The sequence below is a fragment of the Molossus molossus genome, unplaced genomic scaffold, assembly GCF_014108415.1.
Source record: "Molossus molossus isolate mMolMol1 unplaced genomic scaffold, mMolMol1.p scaffold_m16_p_15, whole genome shotgun sequence".
NCBI lineage: Eukaryota > Metazoa > Chordata > Mammalia > Chiroptera > Molossidae > Molossus > Molossus molossus.
Window position 1 is genome coordinate 76,186,841 of NW_023425350.1, and position 20,360 is coordinate 76,207,200.

Here is a 20,360-nt window from a genome sequence, read left to right on the forward strand (position 1 = left end):
AATCTATTATTAACAAACACTAAACTTGCCCTTAAAGGGGAAAGCAGTGTGCTGTGGACAGTCCATACGCTATCAGGGGCCCTTCAAAGAACAGGCCCCCAGCTGGAAAGTCAACTCTCAAAGGGACAGCAGGGCCAGCCCGAAAGTCACCAGCACTGGCAGAGCCCCTGAAACTCAAGCTCTGTTCTAAAGGACATGGTCATCACGGCGTGTACAAATTCTACTCGATCTGTTGTTACAACAGCGGTGACACTGTTTTATAATCACTGTGAGATAAGGCCCTCCAGAATACATTACTACAAAATGCCTTTGGGAGGGGCTGCTCAGACTGGCTCGCAGAAGCAGTGTAATTCAGGTGAAATTCATATCTGCACACCCCAGAAAACTGGTGTTACCTGGGAGAAGGCATTATGGCCACATCCATCAAGAACCATCACGAGGTCCGCACCACTGAGCTCTGCAACCCCCTGGAGGAACTTGTGCTGAGGAAAAGACTCAGCAGACAAGAAATACCCTGAAAGATGGACACAGGCGCTTCATGTGCTGGAGCACACACGTAAACGACCAAGTCAGAGATGCTGCTGCAACTGCCGAACCAGGCGACACCACGCAACGAGAAAACGTAAAGACTACTTACTACCAGAGTGAAAAAATGCTCATATTAAAAAGAATATAAAACTGTGCAAATGATTACAAATATAAGAACTAATTACAAACATGAAGTTTCTCTTGTAGGATGATAAGGTTACAGGACGCGTGTTCCCTTAACACTATCCCTTTTTTAAAATCTTTATTGTTGAGAGTATTACAGATGTCCCCCCTTTGTGTCCCCCTTGACCCCTCCTCCCTTTCCTGTCCCTCCCAGGCCTTCACACCCTATAGTCTGTGTCCATGGATAATGCAGATCCGCATGTAAGTTCTATGGTTAAGCTCTTCCCACCTCCCCACCCCCTTCCCTCTGAGGTTCCCCAGTATGTTTTCATCATTTAAAGAAACCACACACAGGAAACAGGGAGGGAGGAAGGGAAAGAGGGAAAGAGGGAAGAGAGGGAGAGAGGGAGGGAGGGAGGGAGGGAGGGAGGGAGGGAGGGAGAGAGGGAGGGAGGGAGGGAGGAAGGAAGGAAGGGCCCAGAAAGCCTGTCTCCGAGAGCTCAGTCTCAACACAACACGCGGGTCACCGTCAGACCTTTTAGCCCGCAGTGCTGAGGGTCACCCTGCTCCCTGCTCGCGCATCAGAAGGGAGCCGCCCAGGCCGCAGGCAGCAGGGCGCAGCCCGGGCAGAGGCAGGCTGCAGGGTCCCGCGGACGCAGCCCTGGGCGCTCAGAGGGCCACGCAGGAGGCACGTCCACCCACGCTCAGAGCTGGAGCCGAGGGGGTGGGAGTCCACCCGCGCACGCCCATTAGCCTGCACAGAGAAGATGCAAAGCCAGCAGACTCCAAGGGTCACTGCACACGTGTGCGATGTCACGCGAGGACGCGAAGACCCTCCAAGGAGAAGCTGTCCTGACTAACACCCGGATACCTTAGTTTCTCTAAATCGCTGACCTCTTCTGTGATGGGGGAAAGGCAGCCTGTAGGTTGGTGGCGAAGATCAGATTAGGCAACGCACATGAGATGGCAGGCGCTCAGTCAGGATCAGTGCTGATGCGGTCAGCACACTCGGAACGCCCGCCACGCGCCCATCACCGAAGGAACTCCTGCGGCCGCGTCTGCAAGTCCATGTACTTGGAAGCCCAGAGCAGCAAGGAGGGCCCACTGTCTGCCCACACTCCGCTACTTCACAACTCATTTCTGCTCCCTGCGGGGTCAAAGACTCCAGGGGCCCTTTTGCATAACTTCCCGAGAACCAAAAAAGTCCAATTCTTTTATGTAAGAGATTTTTAAAAGTCACTGACATTTTCTTGATAAAGTTATGATAAACTCCGAAGTACCAAATCCACAACCTAACCTGACCACTAGTTACTAATCACAAATCCCAGAACATTCTTTACATAAGTTATTTTTAGCTAATAAACTGAACATATATGTTCCCACAACCATCAGAGCTCTTTATCCAATTTAAATAAAATTCTTTTTAGAGTTTTCTTTAGAGAACAAATTTTGTTTTATCTACTTGGGCGATGTTTTGTCGTCACTGCACCACTAGGTACAGTCCTGTGAAGCAGCAAGACCACGTGACTTCTGCGCTGCCCGCAGAGACCATCAGGGGCCGGGCCCAGGCTCGATCATCCGCCAGGACAGCACCCAAGTCCCAGGCGGGCCCCTCCTGGACCGGGACATACAGCAACATATGCTCCTTTATACATGAGCACACCAAACAAGAGGCTGCAGCAGAAGGTCTAATAACAACCATAATTTCAAAGTAACAGTGACAAGTAGTTCGAATTTCAACATACACAACCACCGTGATGTGATGTGAAATGACTGGTCATTTCCCTGATGACTGTGGCCACCACATTCACAAAGGAAAGAAATACTAAATTTCAGTTAAAAGCTAGTGAAATGTGAAATAAAACTATAAGTTTTCGCCACCCCCAAATTCATGGACCCCCTGGAACTCATCCACTCCCAGCAGGGCCCCTGGGCTAAAGACTGTGAGTTTGGAGAATTGTTCAGAACTTCACGGTAGATCATGAACCTGGGCCGTCAGATTGAACCCGGTCCAGACTCCAGACTGGGGGCCGCAGGAGGGGCCTTTCAGAGGGGGCTCTTGCGGTGTGGGTCACAGGCCCACTGCTGGGGTCAGGGCAGCCCGGACCCGCGCCGGCTGCATGGCCAAAGCTCTGCCTGCTCCGCTGTGCGTCCTGGGACAGGGCCGCCTCCAACGTGAAGCTGGAAGGAAGCCAAAGGGATCCCCTGTCCAACCCCACTCTCGTGGGAAAACTGTGCCCCAGGACCAGCTAACCCCAAACCCTGTTCCCAGGTGTCTGTTTCCCAGCAGGGTGGAGTCCCATGTGCAGAGGGCTCTCCCACACAAAGCCATCAGAACTCACATGGCAACTTCGTCAGAAAAACAAAAATTTAGGAAAGAGACAAGACTTTTAAAACAATTATCAGCAGTCTGAAGGTCAAAGTAGAAATCATACATTTTACTTTAACCCAGAGCCATGGAGGTAGCGAGACCAATGTTCAACAGCCAGTGTGGATGTTTGTATTCGGTCAGTTTAATACACGAAACGCACTGATACAAACTACATTCGTGGGAAAGAATACACTGAATCTCTCTCGCCTGTGGCGCTCTGGGGAGGGTGGAACAGTACGTAGTCTCCCCACAAGGGGCCTTCCACCCCCCCCCCCAAATCATACCAGTGTTGGGGGCGGAGATATAAACAGGAAAGTGAAATAGGTGACTGACCTCAACTGTGACCTTTCCATACCCAAGGGAAAGGTGGAGGACTCTCCTCCCTCTGGAGAATGAGTCCCTGGAAGCTTCGGTCAGCACTGGAGAAAGGGGGCCTCCCGACCCCCCCCAAGCCAGCTCCCACCTGGCCCAGACCTCCCTCAGGCACACCTGGGGCTGAGCCACACACCCTGCAGGTCTCGAGGGCCACCAGTGCCTGCGTCTGGAGGGAAGTGCTCCTCCCTGGGCTGACACCCCTTCGGGATGTCACCATCTGCGCTCAGGCCGCTGCCCCTCGCTCCCCAGGGGAGCTGCCAAGGGTCACTCCAAAGCAGGAAGCGTCAGGCACGTGAGGAAACCGCGGAGATGTGCTTGGTGGCTCCTATCTGCCCAGACTTGGACAGAATCCACGGGACGCTGCCGCACCCACCCGCTCTTTCCCACACACGCGGCAAAGCCACTCTCGGACGAGCCTGGCATTTAGCTGACCTTGCACAGCAGAGTCCGCAGCTGTCACCTCGGCTTGTCCCCTCTACTAGAGCTCTGAGGGTGTCGCACAGAGGAAGAGGTTACCCAGAAAGCAGAGGATGACCTTGGGCTTACACAAAGTAAGCCACTCAAACGAGACATCAAGGTATCAATCAAGGAGGGGTTACAAGTGTGGGCAGGGTGTCGGGGCAGAGGCCTGTTAGGGGGAGACAAGGGACTGGATGCTACTGGCAAGGGAAGGTAGACAGCTGGGGGCTGACTCGGGACACATCCACGCATCCAGGAGGAAACAGTCAGGGTTCAAACGGAATAGAGAAGTTTTCTCAGCCTTGGGAAGGCATCAGGACCACCTGAGCAGCCTGCTCCGCGGGAAGTACCCCACACCGCCCTCCCCGGGAGACAGGTCAGGAGGTCCACAGCTGACCCCAGGGCTCTGCAAAGCCTCTGGTGACCACGAAAGCCTCCCTCCCACACGGAGCACAGGTGAGTCCCCCACGGGGAATCCCAAACACAGTGTCCTCCTTATCCACGCCAGCCCTCATCCACGGTTTCACCTTCCATGGTTTCAGTTCCATGCAATCAGCTGTGGTCCAAAAACATGAAATGGAAAACTCCAGAAATAAACAATTCATGAGTTTTAAATTGCAAGCTGTTCTGAGTAGTGTGGCGCAATCTCCCGCCCTCCCGCGCCATCCCTCCTGGGGCAAGAATCCTGTTTCTGTTCAGCATCTCCACAGGGCAGGTGCCCCCCACCTGTTAGTCACCGGCTAGCTGTTTGGGGTTTCAGACCCACCGTCACCATATCAGAGGGCTGGGGTGTAAGTCACCCTCGTTTTACCTAACGGCCCGAGGCGCTGGCCGTTCAGGCGGGCGAAGAGAAGTGGAAAGTGCTCCCAGGAGGTGAACAGGTGAGGACAGCACAGTGACATATTCGGCGAGAGAGACCCCAGTCACATAGCTTATTACAGCTACTGTTAGAACGGGCCCGTTGTATGACTAGTAATTGCTGTTCATCTCCTACTGTGTCTAATTTATAAAGAAAACTTTACCACAGGTATCATGGGTGCGTATACACAGTGTGTGTAGGGTCCAGTACCATCCGAGGTTCAGGCATCCACGGGGGTCTTGGAACACCCTGCTGATAAGGGGGACAACTGGAACTAATGGACACTAGATTCAACTCCCTAGAAGTAGCAGAACATAAGCCTCCCTCTGTAAGTGACTCCCTGCCAAAGATACTGTTCAGACAGGAGAGCCAGCTACCCTCCGGCGGAGCTGCTTCAGCAAGGTGGCCGAGCGATGACACGCCAACATGTGTGCCCTGGACACTATGCAAGGAAACGGCACTGACCTCTGTGGTCCAGGACCCCAGGATCATCACGCGAAAAACATTAGACAAACCCCAACGAGGCACACCCCGTACAACCTGCCTGGCACTCCTCCAAACCGCCACGGCCAAGAGGGCCCACAGGAGACATGACAACGAATGTGACGCGGTGTCCCGCGCGGGCTTCCCGGACCTCAGGCACAAATTAAGAAAATTCAAATAAAGCGTGGACTTGAGCTTACAATCTGCGTTGTGCCAATGCAACATTGTAACATACACGCTGACGACAGGGACAGCAAACACTGGGCATGCGGGAACTCTTCACACCAACTCTGAAACTGTTCTGTAGATCTAAAACTATTCTCAAATTAAAAGTTTATTTAAAATATATATGTATTACATATACATAAATACTTATCTATAAAGCATAATATGGATAACTTTCAACACTTACAAACTGTACTTTGGAAAAGTAAGTAAAAACTATTCGACAAAAGGAGATAAACATCATTGATTAGGTTAACGCAAGAGAATAAGGTTATTACATGATTGAAACAGTACAATTTTTACTGATCTTCAGATAACACACTACGTGTACTTCCCATGTAAAACAATAAATATACAACATGAATTTGTAAACAAAAGGAAATCTCGTTCCCCTGAATGAGACCCAAGATAAACTTATTTAACCCACGTTAAATTCTCTCCTACCAAGGTCCCTGAGAGCCAGGAATCAATGAATTCCAATCAATCTTTAAAACTGCATCACAAAACTCATATTAAAGTCTCATTTTTCTCAAGTTAATTTGAACACGAAGCATTAATTACAGTGTACCACAATTTAATTATGTATATCACAAAAACTATTTTACACTAATCCACATCATCAAAAGTGAAAGGCAATGGAAGCTGGTTCAGTGTGAAATGGAGGACAAATCACTAATTATGATTCTAATTGTTTGAATGACTAAAAAGAGCTGAAACAGAAACACCCAAATCGGTCATCTTTGGAAAAAAACTCACTGTCAAAATGGCACAATGACTGGGTACTAGATTAAGTAGAAGTCAACTATTTGAAACACTGCTTTTAAAATAGTGTTTTAGGCCCTGGCTGGTTCGGCTCAGTGGTTAGAGTGTTGACCTGAGGACCAAAGAGTCTCCGGTTCAAATCCTGGTCAAGACCACGTACCTCAGTTGCTGGTTAAATCCCTGGCCCTGTCAGGGTCAGGGTCATGTGGGAGGCAACCAACCAATGTGTCTCTCTCACATCGATGATTCTCTCTCTCCCTCCCTCCCATTCTACCTAAAAAAAAAAACAAACAAAAAAAAAAACAGAAAAATATCCTTGGGGGAGAACACACACACACACACACGAACATCTATAATGAAGTAATAGACAGTTTAAGTTGCAAAGGAAACACTTCAAACTAGATGATCAGTAGGACAATAAATAAAACTGTAAAATGTCTGGGCAGCACTGATTTCCAATAGAATTCATTACTAATCTAGGCAAAGAAGTCATTTGACAAAATAAATCTGTTTTACATTAAAATGTGAAGGCATAAAATAAAACATTTATGCCATTATTGACTTAACAGGGGGATAAGGAAGCCCTGGTGTGCCACCTAACGCCACAGTCCCATGCAGAACACCAACAAGGAGTCTGACTCATGTTTAAGACCTCAGGGACTTCAGCAAATGAACAACATACAGAGAGTTTACATTATCTTAAAATTATGGAGTAGCAGACTCCAAAATCAAGTGCTCGTCCTAAGCAAACTGAGAGCAGGACCCTCACGCCGGAAGACAGTGACAACCCCGAGAAGCGAGCACAGGGCACTGGCCCCAGGTCTGGTGGTGAAAGAGGTTGGCAGCCGGCAAGTGGACCCTCTTTGCTCGGCGGGCACTCCACTCCCTCCAGGGTCCCCTGCACACTGAAGAGCGTCTCAAGATCCTGGAGAAGACAGTACTGCCTTTGGGATATCCGAGATAAATTCCACCTGGCCTTGGGACTGCGCACGTCCCCTTGTGTCTCCCACCAGACCCCACACGGAGGTAGTGAAGTCATTCTGTACACTTGTTAGATCAGAGTTGACTGTGACCCTGTAAAATCACACTGGTTTATAAGCTCCCCGAGGGCAGGTCTCCGTCTGGGCGCACTTCCACAGCCCCTGGCACCCCGAAGTATGACCTGTGCGACAATTTAGTTAGAGCAAAACTGGGACGGCAGTCCGGCTTACACGTCGGATCAGGGGGAATGATGCAGCCTTTTCTGCATCTCACAGACGCTCGTTCAGTCCTCTGACTAGAGTCACGAGAAATAATAGCAACACACATTTACCACCTAAGTCGGTTCCTGCCACTCTGCTTCGAGGAAACGTCTCTGATAAACAACTGCACAGTTCAGGCTTCAAACGGGAATGGCAGAGCGATCGCGGGTCTTTTAAAACATCAGAACCAAGCGCTTTTGAATGTTCATGACTACAATGTCTTAATTTTGGATTGTATATTTTATTAATACAAATAATTTTGCCCCGTTAAAAAAAAGAAGAAATAAGCCTTTGTTTCACCGAACACAAAGAAGGTCAAGAAGGTTAAACATCAGCGGTGCAACTTGAGCCAAATTAGCAGCAGGTAAAAAGGAGAACCCAGCTCTCTACTCCTCCGCACCTGACGCAAGACATTGGACATTCAGATTCGGAGTAGCAATTAATGAAGTTCAGAATAAGACTGTTTTAATCCAGCTCCTATTATAATCAAAAGTCAAGAAGTTACACCCGGCCTGTGTGGCTCAGTGGTTGAACATCGACCCATACACCAAGAGGTCACCAGTTCGATTCCAGGTCAGGGCACATGCCTGGGTTGCTGGTTCCATCCCCACTAGGGGGCGGTGCAGGAGGCAGCTAATTGATGTTTTCTATCTCTTCCTCTCCTTTCCTCTCTCTCTAAAAAGAAGTCAATAAAAACATATTTTTTTAAAAAATGTTTTTAAGTCAAGAAGTCACTGCGGTAAAAGGCAAACATTTTATTTTGAGAAAGGAGATTTTAATAACAAATCCAGGGTCTGCAGCTCCAGATTGGGGCATGTCACACACATCCTAGGCCTGATGCGCCACTGAGGGGGCCTGAGGCCTCTCCTGGCCAGGCACCAGGACCCCTGTGGGCGGCACCGTCCCTGTGACCCACAGGTGCCTCCCCCTCCAGTGCTGTAAGCTACAACGCAGGCACAGGTGACAACTGGAAGTATGCGTCGTTCTTACCCTAACTCCAGAATTGTACATCTGTCCCAAGGGTCACCATTCATTTTTCAGAGGTCTTTCCCAGTCCACTTGAGGATTGAGACAAAGAAAAGAGTAAATACACTTTTAACTACCACCGTCAAGATTAGTTCAAAGACTTACCAAGTGTTGATTCGTAGTTTATCCTGGTGGAAAAGAGGAGATAAGAAGCAACCAAGTGGAAAGGAAGGACTCTACAACAGGAAGCGATGGAACAGACTAGATGTACAGGAAGCCGAGAACCTCGAAGTGACGGCCCCTCCCCGTGCAGCGTCCCGACCCCCCCGTGACGGCCCCTCCCCGTGCAGCGTCCCGAACCCCGTGACGGCCCCTCCCTGTGCAGCGTCCCGACCCCCCGTGACGGCCCCTCCCCGTGCAGCGTCCCGACCCCCCGTGACGGCCCCTCCCCGTGCAGCGTCCCGACCCCCCGTGACGGCCCCTCCCTGTGCAGCGTCCCGACCCCCCGTGACGGCCCCTCCCTGTGCAGCGTCCCAACCCCCCGTGACGGCCCCTCCCCGTGCAGCGCCCCTACCCCCGTGACGGCCCCTCCCTGTGCAGCGTCCCGACCCCCCGTGACGGCCCCTCCCCGTGCAGCGTCCCGACCCCCCCCCCCCCCCGTGACGGCCCCTCCCCGTGCAGCGCCCCGACCCCCAGTGACAGCTGCTCGGAAGAGCGGCCGTCAGCGCCCCGTCCAGGCTGCTCACAGGCACCCCCAGCCCCACGCTGGGGTCAGAGCCTGACAGCCAGATTAGCGTCGTCCTTTCCTCTTTCCCTGGAAAAGGTCTCATTTGTGGTATTTTTGTTTTCTCTCTTCTACAGTTTATTTTTTAGAACTATACAAAGAAGGAAACATGTCTGAAAGCTACCAGATGTGACCAACTCAGATATCAGGCTGAACAGAGACTCAGAAGCTTTAGTAATAACAAATTTTTTTCTATAGACAATCACCAGTTGTCAGGTCTCTGCACTAAGTAGACAGATGTCTTTGATTAGACCAAACTCTGAAAATCAATTACTTATTAAAAGCAAGTTATAAGGGACCCCCCCCATTACTTCCCTGTAAATGAACATTCTAAGGGAAATGAGTTTTTATCGGTTTAGCCAGATGTCAAAATGTTCCCTACAAATCAACATTTCGTATTCATATCACCCAAATATGAAGTAGGAAAATAAAAATAAACAATGTATGCCATACTTTATCACTAACAATATTACAAACCATGGTGAAGTCAGTTATAGCAAAGTGTCTCCTTCACACTTAACTACAGACATGTTAGATAAATTGAACTTAGCTCTCCAAATAGGTATTGTTTCATGTGTATAGAATGGAAACAGAAACCATCTTCAAAGGGCGATGGTGTGGGAGCACACATGTGTACAAGTTTCAGCAGCATTCAGACATCGAGGCTGCAGATATGGTGACATCTGGGGCCAGATAATTCTCTGTTGTGGGGCAGTCCCTACGCTACCCCTACCCCTAACCCTAACATCTCCAGACATGCTCCCAGCTGAAAACCACTAATCTACATACAGAAGTGGAGGTTCAAGTCTCAGTGAAGCTTTTTAAAATGTTAACATTTAGAAGGATATTCTTGCATTTGTAAAAGCAAACTAATTTCTTTCCTTAATCCAAACCTAACAGCCAGTAAGATCCAAAAATAAATGGGATTGTGCACTTATTAATGAGCAGTATGTCGAAATATATTTCTTCCTTGGACTTGTAACCCTCACTGAGACTTTTCTCTTCTGAAAGGTGGACTCAGCGTTCCTGACCGGGGCCGAGTACGGCCGGTGCGCCGCCTCCATCCAGGCACTTGTCAGAACAAGCATCCGACAGCAGAGCGCCTGCTGTTGAGAATGGCATGGTTTCTTTAGAGCCATCGCTGGGTCCTATCTACTGAACCAGGTAAAACAGACCTACCAAGGAAACTTCGAGAAGGGAAGACAGATGGCATAATAAAGGAGAACTAAACACAAGTTAGGACGGTCCAAGGAGGGCAACCACTAAAATGTGTAAAGGGAAAACCACGAGTGCAGGTAATGAAGACCACTGGAAAACAGATGACTTGAAGACAAACGGGGGCGTGGGGGGGACCCGCACACTGAGTGAGTCACCTACAAATGTGAAACCCTGAGGGGAGACCCAAAAGAAAATTCTGTTTTTATTTCTGTCTCTCCAGATTCTGCTCCTAAATGTTTCTTTAAAAAAAGTTTGATAAAAATTCACTATTCACCTATATCAAATTTCCTGAAGTTGTTTCTAAAATAACTCCGAGTCCCTGTTATTTCTTGCTCTCTTAAAAATACTCGAGCAGCTCCCAGATTTTATGTTGGTGTACCCAAGCTGGCACCCATCACTCAGAGCAGTAAGAAAGAAGTTGTTTATCACGAATCCAAGCTCCCTCCCAACCCAGACTTGAAAACAAGGCTACAGCTTTCACAGTGACTGTCCTGAACACGAACACAGCCCGCAAGCGGGAAAGAGAAAGAGCCAGCCTCGCGAGGGACAAACTTCAGATATGTGTTGACTTGCGGCCATCCTTAAGTCTTCCGCCAAAATTCCTAAGATTGAACTGAGGCACGTCCGTCAAGGAAAATCGATGTGGACGCTGACGGCCACTGGCGCCTTCATAGGCTTTTCACTATGACCTCACCTTCTCCTAATATTTCTCACCAGCTGGCTGCCCCACCATTGCTGGGGGAATTACTAGGCTCGCTTAAGTAAATAAATCTTTGCTGGAACAGGCTCCACATATCGAGCTGACCACATGAAAAGCAGCTGGGCTGCAAATCTAACCTGTCGACTGAACGAAGCTGCCCAAGGGGTGGCCCATCTGAAAACCAGTGTCCCTGAGGCTTGGGACATAAAGCAGCCTCCCCCCACAGAGGCACCAGACTCGTAGCCGTATTCCGGGTCCCTCTGCTCTGGGGAAGGCTGCCCGACACTGACGGCCACGAGACTCTCCCACGAACGGAAGGGTAGGTGTAGGACGGTCGGGCTCCAAAACTCTCTTGGAATGGCAGCCAGTGTCGAAGGTCCGGTTGGAACCGTGTAACAGCAGTCTTGCAAAAATCCAGACTGAGGCTTGACCTGGCCTCTCTCCTGACCTGAGGTACATTCCAGAGCCGCCCGGGGATGCAGCAAGACCTGCCCGGGCGTCTTAACAGTGTCAAGGAGAAGGGTCCAGTGTGCTGGGCTCCAGGTTTTCTACGGGCACCGGCCTACAAATGGCCTCCCAGAGGGTCTCCGACACGCCCTCCTGCTGCCTCAGGCCCCAGGGTGGCGGGGTCAGGGTGGGAACCCACCCAGGGCTCTTTATGAAGGGGCACAGTCACACAGACTCATACGCCAGAACCTGCACAGCGGTCTGCAGGCCCTTCTCAAATTAAATGCTGTTACTACAAACCAGAAAGCCTCTTTTCTCCCCCACTCACCCTGCAGATCCCTCAGCAGTGGTTCTCAGTGGGTGGTGCCCATCCCACACAGGGCACGGAGAACTCATCACAAAAGCAAATTCCCAGGCCCCACCCCAGACCTCTGCATCACTCATTCTGGGGTGCGTCCAGACACTGGCCGTTAAAGGAGCCCTCCAGGGGTGTCAATACCCATCTCTGAGCTGGAGAGTTCGCCCCTTTGAGGACCACTGGCCGAGGGGGGACAATAGGACGGCTGGGAGAGAGCAGCAGCAAGGCCGATGGTGCTCAACGTTCCTGGGACCCTCCATGGCGGGGCCTCCAGGCCTACGGCCCAGCCTCGTTCCTCGTATGACCTTCCAAGTTCAGGGCCTCCTCCACCACAGCCGGCAGGAGGGGTCCACTCCTGATCAATGACTTTCCATCCGCATTTTCTGAAACCTTGCACCATAATAAAAGTTTATGGTGCTATTTATGTATTTTCAGACACATCTTAATGAAGAGATGGTGACCTAGCTTAGTGATAGGAGGAGACTCAGAAGTCAGAAGGCCTGAGTCTGATACAGATCTGCTACGTAACCTCACCAGCTGTGTCTAGGGCGCGGTGACCTGCTGGATCCTCCCATATCCTGATCTATAAAGATAAAAACAGAAAGTAACCACACTACATTTTTTAGAGGATTCGATTTGTTATTATTTTGTGTACAATGTTTAGAGCAGTCATTACAATGGGTGATAGGATGTGTGTTAGGGGAGAAGCTAATGATCACTAAAAAAAAAAAAAAATACGACTGTAGCCCTGGCCGGTTTGGCTCAGTGGTTAGAGTATTGGCCTGCAGTCTAGAGAGACCGGGGTTCGGTTCCCGCTAAGGGCGCATACCTCGGTTGCAGTTTGTCCCCGGTCCTGGTTGGTGGTGCGGGTGGCAGCCACTCGATGTGTCCATTTCGCATCAATGTTTCTCTCTCTCTCTCTCTGTCTCTCTCTCCCTCCCGCTCTGTCTGAACAAAAGATGGAAGAGTGTCCTCGGGTGAGGATAAAAAAAAAAAAAGAAAATACAACTGTAGCTTCTGTACTTGTAAACTATAGATATCAGAAATATGTTGAATACTAATACCCAAGAATTATTTTACATTGGTAATTTAACCTCTAGAATTCAAAACACATTTTTAAATATTTATACAATGTACAAGGAATTTTCATTATATGAAACCAAATCGGATTTTAGTTCTCTAAAATTGTTTGAGTGCACAAAATATTACATTATTCTTCACAGGTACATAATTATACCTTTCCCACTAGAGAATAATAATAATGGGCCCTGGTCAGTTTGGCTCAGCAGTCGGACCAAAGGGTCATGGGTTTGATTCCTGGTCAAAGGCATGTACCTGAGTTGTAGGTTCGATCCCCGGCCCCAGTTGGGGTCATGCAGGAGGCAACCAATTGATGTGCCTCTCTCACATTGATGTTTCTCTCTCTCTCCCCCTCCCTCCCTTTCACTCTATCTAAAGAAATCAATAGAAAAATATCCTTGGGTGAGAATTAACAAAAAAAAAAAAAAAGAAGAAGAAAAATGGTAATTATTATTCTCAGTTAATTCCACTATGTCTTGTTAACTATCTCAACTTTGGAAAAAGCGAATACACGAGGCTTCAACCATGCAGAATGCACAGACCTGCCGCTGCAGCTTGGCAGCCCCCAGCCCTGTGCGGCTGTTCAATGCACGCACGAGATTGGGGGGGGGGGGGGGACATGAGGTTTGCTGTGGAAAGTGTACCATGTCAAGAACTGCACACAAAACAACATGAATTACCGCATTAATGACGTTTTATATGGATTACATGTGGAAATAGCATTTTTAGATCTATTGGGTAAAATAAAATAAATTATGAAAATTGATACTTTTCTTTTTACATTTTTAATGTGGCTACTAGAACATTTAAAATCACATCTGTGGCTCACATTGGCGACTCTCATTACACTTCAATACGACAGCTCTTGACAAACAAGCACGTCGAAGCGCACCTGCAGGGAGAACCGCACACTGAAGCAAACACACGCAGCATCTTCTGCGCGGCCTCGCTCCTCCCAGATCCGTGCACAGATCCGAGGTGCACAGCCGCAGATGTGTTGTGATGCCATCATTACAAGGGGCAAACACTGAATCAGCCCCAATGTCCAGGAGACTTTCAAAATAAACTGATTATAAACTCTGGCATTTTGTTATCACAATTAGCAAACTGTCATTTAGTGTATAGCCACGGGTGATGTAGTTGCTCAGTGCACATTCAGCAGCTGGGGAACACTGAGGACTTGGGACACTGACCTAGGGGCAATGGAGAGCCACTGATGTGGATGATGGCCAGACTTGAGTATTAGGGTGCATTGGGCAGAAAGAATCGGCAAGAGGTCAGAAAGGTATTTTACAGTCCGAGTGAGAAGACATCAAATGCACTCAGGGCTGAGACATAAGAGATCTTTCGGAGATAAAATCAATGCGATTTAGGTTTGGAAGGTGAGGAAGAATTTAAGGATAAGCGAGCGAGCTGAGTCGATGACGGCCCATTAACTGAGACGACAGGCAAGTCGGGAGATGGTACATACCACTTGTGACATTCAGCCTTCTAGATGGAAATGATCAGCTAAAAGTTGGATAATTTGTATGACTGACTGAGTGAATCATGAATGAACATGCAAACTTCGAGCCGGAGAGCTGCCAGTCACACGGACACGCCCCCAGCTCGCTCAGGGTGCCCTTTAGGGAGACACCAGGCACAGCCACGAGGGTCGAGGCTCCATGGCGAAGACTGCAGCCAGTGACAGCAGCCTGAGCGATGGCCTCTCTGCCCCGGCTGCCACCAGCCTCCCCTTCTCACTTTGCTCTGTTCATCCAAGACCAGGGCACTCACTTCCGTACAGAAGCCAACACTTTCCATAGATCTGGTATTGGATCATGACCCTAATCCAAAAAATGCCTGCAGTTGAGCCCCCACACACTGAGGGGCAGCACCCACAAGTGGAATTAGGTCAGCGCTGTTTTCTCTCCATCACTCCACCTAAAGCCTGACCGGTGTCTGGAAGCCCAGTGCCAAGGCGTCTTCCCTATTTCGAGGTTCTCCGCTAGCCATTCCCGCCTCACTCCCGACTGCTGTCACCATCCCTGGCAGGTGTCCTCAAATATGCAGATTCAGACCTGGGTGAGGGAAGCAATAGGACGTCCTCAAATAACCAGCCTTGTTTTTGAATACAAAGCTACACTCTGTTATGAAACTGTCCCCCCAATATTCATATGTTGAGGTCCTAACCCCAATGTGACTGTATTTGGAGACAGGGCCTCTAAGGGGTAGTTTTGGTTAAATAAGGTCATATGTGTGAAGCTCTAATCCAATAGAACTGGTGTCCTTGAAAGAGAAGGAAGAGACACCAGACATAGCGCCTGTGGGGACACAGCAAGAAAGTGGCTATGTGTAAGCGAGGAAGAGACTCACCAAGAAGCGAATCTGCCAGGCCCCTGACCTTGGACTTTCCAGCCTCCAGAACTGTGAGAAATACATTTCTGTTTCCCACCCAGTCTGTAGTGTTCTGAGGGCCACCCAGGCACACAAACAGGCATGCTGAACAGGATGAAGCAGGGACAAAAGTTCACTGAAACTGCTCCTGTTGGCTTCCCTGAAATGGCTTATCTTCAAGAGTCAACTCACATGTAGAATCAGCTGCCACCACCGTCTGCTCACATCTGCCACAGCAAAGGCACGGCACGAGGTCCAGGACACTGGGTGCCCGCAGTGCATGCTGGCAGATCAGTAGCTCCATAAAAACAACTCCGTCCAGCAACGTTGGTGTTCCTTACCCGCTGCCTGCTTAGCCGGGGTGCAGGGCACCGAAGGAAAGGACTTACACCCAAGTTCAAGATCGGTCATCCTTGGCCCGGCCCCTGAGCTCGGCTCCTCACGCTAAAGTAAGAACGGGAGCCCATTTTGCCATGTTATTTCAAATATTCAATATGATGGCGTATGTGAGGAGCAATCTGCAAACTATAAATGACCATACAAGCATTAGGATCTTGAATATTTCTCTATGGCATTTTAGATCTTCATTAACCACTGACCAGCAAAAACCATCCCATTTTCCAAACTATCTCAAAAGAGGAAATTGCAGTATTTAAATTCTGAGTGCACTTTACGCTTTGTTTCTTAAAACCATTCATTAACACCACAAATGGCAGGACAAAGTGAAGTGGTACTAAATAACTAACTTACCGGGCCAGGAAGGCAAGACTTCGCCCAGTTTCCAGTGCAGGCTGACACGGCCAGGCGGCGCATCTACTGCGAAGTATTTGGCAAACCCACCAGCTGGTTATATAGTTGGGTTTGCTTTTTGTTGTGTTTTTATTTGTTTTTTGTTTGTTTTGTTTTTAAGTTTTGCTGAAGGACTATAAGTGATTCATTTGCTAGAGAATTTACCAAATAGAGAGACCACCAGACCAAATTCTCCCACTGTCTGGACATCTGGAGACAGATTTTCACCACGTCAAAGAGGTTCTGACTGAGGGACAAGGGTTCTGGAGATCACTCATTATTCCTCTCAGTGGGAACGAAAGCCCTACTAGGTCAACAGGCCCGGAGTATAATATTCATTCGCTCAATCAGCATTTGCTGGGCATCCATGTGAATAAGGTACAAACACAAAGAAGCCTCAGGGCAGATTGTGATAAAGGCCTGTGTGTTTGTGTGTGTTGAGGGGGAGGGTTTAACTTGCTAATGTTGATTACATTTTCATAAATACACATACTTTGGGATCTGTTCAAAATGAAACGCAGGAAAAGAAAAAAGTCTAATTTTTAAAATTGAGTTACTAAAGTGGTCTGAAGAAATAAACTATTTTTACTGGAGCTGCATACTTTTGATAACCCATGAAAAGGCTGCCTTGACCTCCTTCTATGTCGCCTTAACTCAAGCATTCAACAACGTGCTACATGATATCATTTCAGCTTAGGCCCTTTGAAAACATTCCATGAAGGGTTTCCATCACTCATGTAAGGAAAGTGAAACAATCTGGAAGTCCCATTTGCAATTCCTCCAGATGAGAAAACTAATTTCCTAAGCCTCTGGGGTGAGTTCTGGGGAGTTTCCAGTTCATTTGTGAAAAAGAGTTAGCGGACCAGTTTTCCCAAACATTGTCCCTGCCCTTCCAGCAAGCAGTCCAGCTTTTCAGCCAGTCAGTCTCATTTGTTCAAGGAGGAGATCTGTGTCCACGGCCCTCTCCCCAGCACACACTGCAAGTTAGTCTGGCAGCTGAGAGCATGTGTGTCCCAGAGAGCAACAAGGCTTCACCAGGGCAAAAGACCCCAATGCAAGGAAGCAAGTAAAGGACACAAGTCACCTCGGGCAACCAGGGAGTCTTTAGGGTATTTTAAAAAGTTATCCAGCCCTGGCCAGTTTGGCTCAGCGGTTAGAGCATCGGCCTGCGGTCCAGAGAGACCCGGGTTCAGTTCCCGCTAAGGGCACGTACCTCGGTTGCAGTTTGTCCCCAGCCCTGGTTGGGTTGTGTGGGTGGCGGCCACTCGATGTGTCCCTTTCACGTCGATGTTTCTCTCTCTCTCCCTCCTACTCTATCTGAACAAAAAGTGGAAAAATGTCCTTGGGTGAGGATAAAATAAATAAAATAAATAAATAAAGGTTATCCAGTTTGTGCACATGCAAGAAAGGTTTCTGGTGTATTTAATGTGGATGTTAACACATTTCTCAAATACTGTGTACATATGATCTGTTTGTTGGAATACCTTGATAATCCCTCCAAGCCAAATGACAGAGGATGGGAACGTGGCAGGGTCCAAGGGATCGGGATGAAAAGAAATTAAATATGTAGCATGTAACAAAGCCTGCAAACTGAGCACCTCTACCTGTAATGCACCTTAAACCAGTCCTGCCCAGTTTCTCCACAAGTGGGCAGAGGCAGTGATGCAGCAGTCAGTTCTCTGGATGGCGACTGGCCACCAGTTTCATCCTTTGTTCCATGATCAATCCTGGTGAGTGTTTCTGTGAGAAGCTGGGAGCCCAGGTGGGGCCTCCAGAAGCTTCCCACTGCTTCAAGTTCTCAATTTCAGCCTCAAGTAGCCGCAGCCAGGACACCACTAAGATCCCGCCACTGTCTTCCACCAAAACTACCTCTAACCAACCTCAAGGAGAGAATTTTTAGGGAGGATTTTCCCTGTAGTCACTACTTCACAAGCATGGTTAGCACTGGATCCCAGAAATCCCTGTTCAAAAACCTAAAACTGCACCTCCAGCCCAATCTCTGCGGTCAGACCATTTCCATACCCCATGGCCACTGACTGCCACTCTCTTCATACAGGCGCCGCAGGTGCCTGAGTCCTGTTACTAATTTACCAGTTTATCTAGGAACACTGGGTGAGTGAATTAAGGGAGTGTTCACGAGCAAAGTTGAGGTCTGTCATGATGAGTTAAAGCAACTCAGGTTAATTTTATTTTCAGTCATTTTAAGGCTTGAAAAGCACTGTTGCTAATACTACCAAATGCAATGCTAGGAAAGACACCCCAATTACTTCCGTTCCTACCAAAACTCCCTTCAGAGAAGCGGGGGAGCAGCCGGGGCTGGCCCTGTACCAGGAAGGGCCTCCCCTACCTGTGCAACCTGGACAAGCCACGCCCATGGGCCTCCCTCAGTTCGGTTTCCTTTTGGGTCCGCGGAAGGAGTGGGCCGGGGCCTGAGCAAGGGTTAAGGCTCCTCAGTCTAAACACGGGGGCCTGCTTACCCCAACTTGTTAGCAAAACAAACAAAACCAAATACAGGGGAAACTGCCAACTGAACTGTCTTGAAGAGAAAGGCGCCGACTCCACACACGGTCCAGCTTTGTCCCTGAAACTGTTACAATGCTAAAGTCAGGTCCTGACATTCATCTGCCAGTGACCCCAGCACCCCTCGCAGACTTTGCAATGCGAACGTTGACAACAAATTAAAGCGTTTTGCAAATTAACCCCCTCCCCACAATGACACGCTAACTGCACTCACACGGGAGTTACAGTCAATGTCTTAAAAGTCACACACCAATTTCTCCCATAACCACTTGGTGGTTAAATCGCCCTGAATAAGCCGAGAGGGCAGAGCGTAATGAGAAACTTTGTTTCAGGTGGCTGTGAGTCCTGAGACCGGGCACAAAGCGCCCTCGCCCAGGCGAGGACCTCCTTGATGCGATGTGACAGCAGCTTTGTGAGGGATCATAAATAGTTCCAATAAGCACAGTAAGTTCTGCGGGCCGCGCTCGGCCTCCCGCGTCCCTGCGCTGGGACCAGGCGATTCGCGGCTATTCTTCCCCAGGATTCGCGCCCCGGCCACCCCGGCCACTGCACGGTCCCATGCAGGCCCCCGGCTCCGGGCCGCCGCCAGCCCGCAGGCCGGGCGCACCCCGCGTGCCCGGGGGTCTCGGGTCTTGGGAGCCCGCCGCCCAGGCCCCTGCCCCCACCCACGCCCTTGGCGGCGCCCCTCGTCCCAGCACCCGCCCCGGAGGGTGGGCGCCGGGCCGGCAGGGGGAAGGTGAGTCCGGAGGTGCCGGCAGCCCGCGGCCATGGGGCCAGGCCGCGGCGGGGCCGAGGGCACCGTGGGGCGCGGAGAGGACCGGTCCCCTGGCCCCTTCCAGGGCGCGCCCCGCCTCGCGAGCCCGCCGCGCTCCAACTCCGCCGAGCGGCCCAAGTTTGCGGCCCCCGCCCGGAGCCCGCCGGCCGCGCTTACCTCGCCTCCCGCCGCCCGCCGAGGCCGGAGGGCAGCGGCGCGGGTCCCGGGGTGGCGGCCGCGCCCGCCCAGGCGCCGCTCTTTGTCTGCGCCGCTCCCTCCTCCCGCCGCTCGGCGGACGATGCCGGCCCGGCCGGACCCCACCGGCCCGGGCGCCGCGAGCTTCCCGCGGCCGAGCCTCCCCGCCGCCCGATCGGCCCCGCGGCTCCGGCCTGACGATCCCGGCGGCGGCGGCGGTGGCAGCGACCCCTCCCCCGGCGCGCGGCGCCCGCCCCTCCGCGCTCCTCCTCCCGCCGCTCCTCCCCGCCGCGCCGTGACACCGCCCAGGGGCCTGCCGCCCGCGCTCCGGTGGGGGCCCAGACCCACCTGGGGGCGCTCAGGCGGCTGCGGGCCGCACGCGGCCGGGCTGGGAACCGCACCAGGGCAGGACCGCTCGGGGACGCTCAGCTCGCGGGGCGCGCGGCCGCCCGGCCTCCAGGAGCGCAGCGCGGGCCCAGCGGCCAGGGGAGGAAAGGGTCCCCATTCCTAGAACAACTAGCACGGGGAGTGGGGGCAGGGTGGGGGTTGAGGGGCAAGAGAGGAAATAGAGGCCACAACTTCCAGCCTCCGGTGACCGGGTGGTCTCGCCCTCCTCTTTTTGTTTGTTAGGTTTTCTTATCACAACACTCTAAGTTGTTCGACAGCCCCCCTCCCGGAAGTGTTCCCACGGCCAAGCAGGCCTGTTGTCCATCAGAAAAGTGACTTCCATAAAAATGTCACTTCCTC

General features: G+C 50.6%; 1 protein-coding gene across 1 annotated transcript in view; it reads right to left on the reverse strand.

Moving 5' to 3' along the window:
* Positions 1-19,652, reverse strand: part of NCK2 (NCK adaptor protein 2) — a 140,536-nt gene extending 120,884 nt beyond the window's left edge. Inside the window, exon 1 of the mRNA XM_036263158.1 lies at positions 19,596-19,652. The gene's annotated coding sequence lies outside the window, so the exon portion shown is untranslated. The remainder of the gene's footprint in view (positions 1-19,595) is intronic.
* Positions 19,653-20,360: the final 708 nt, after the last annotated feature.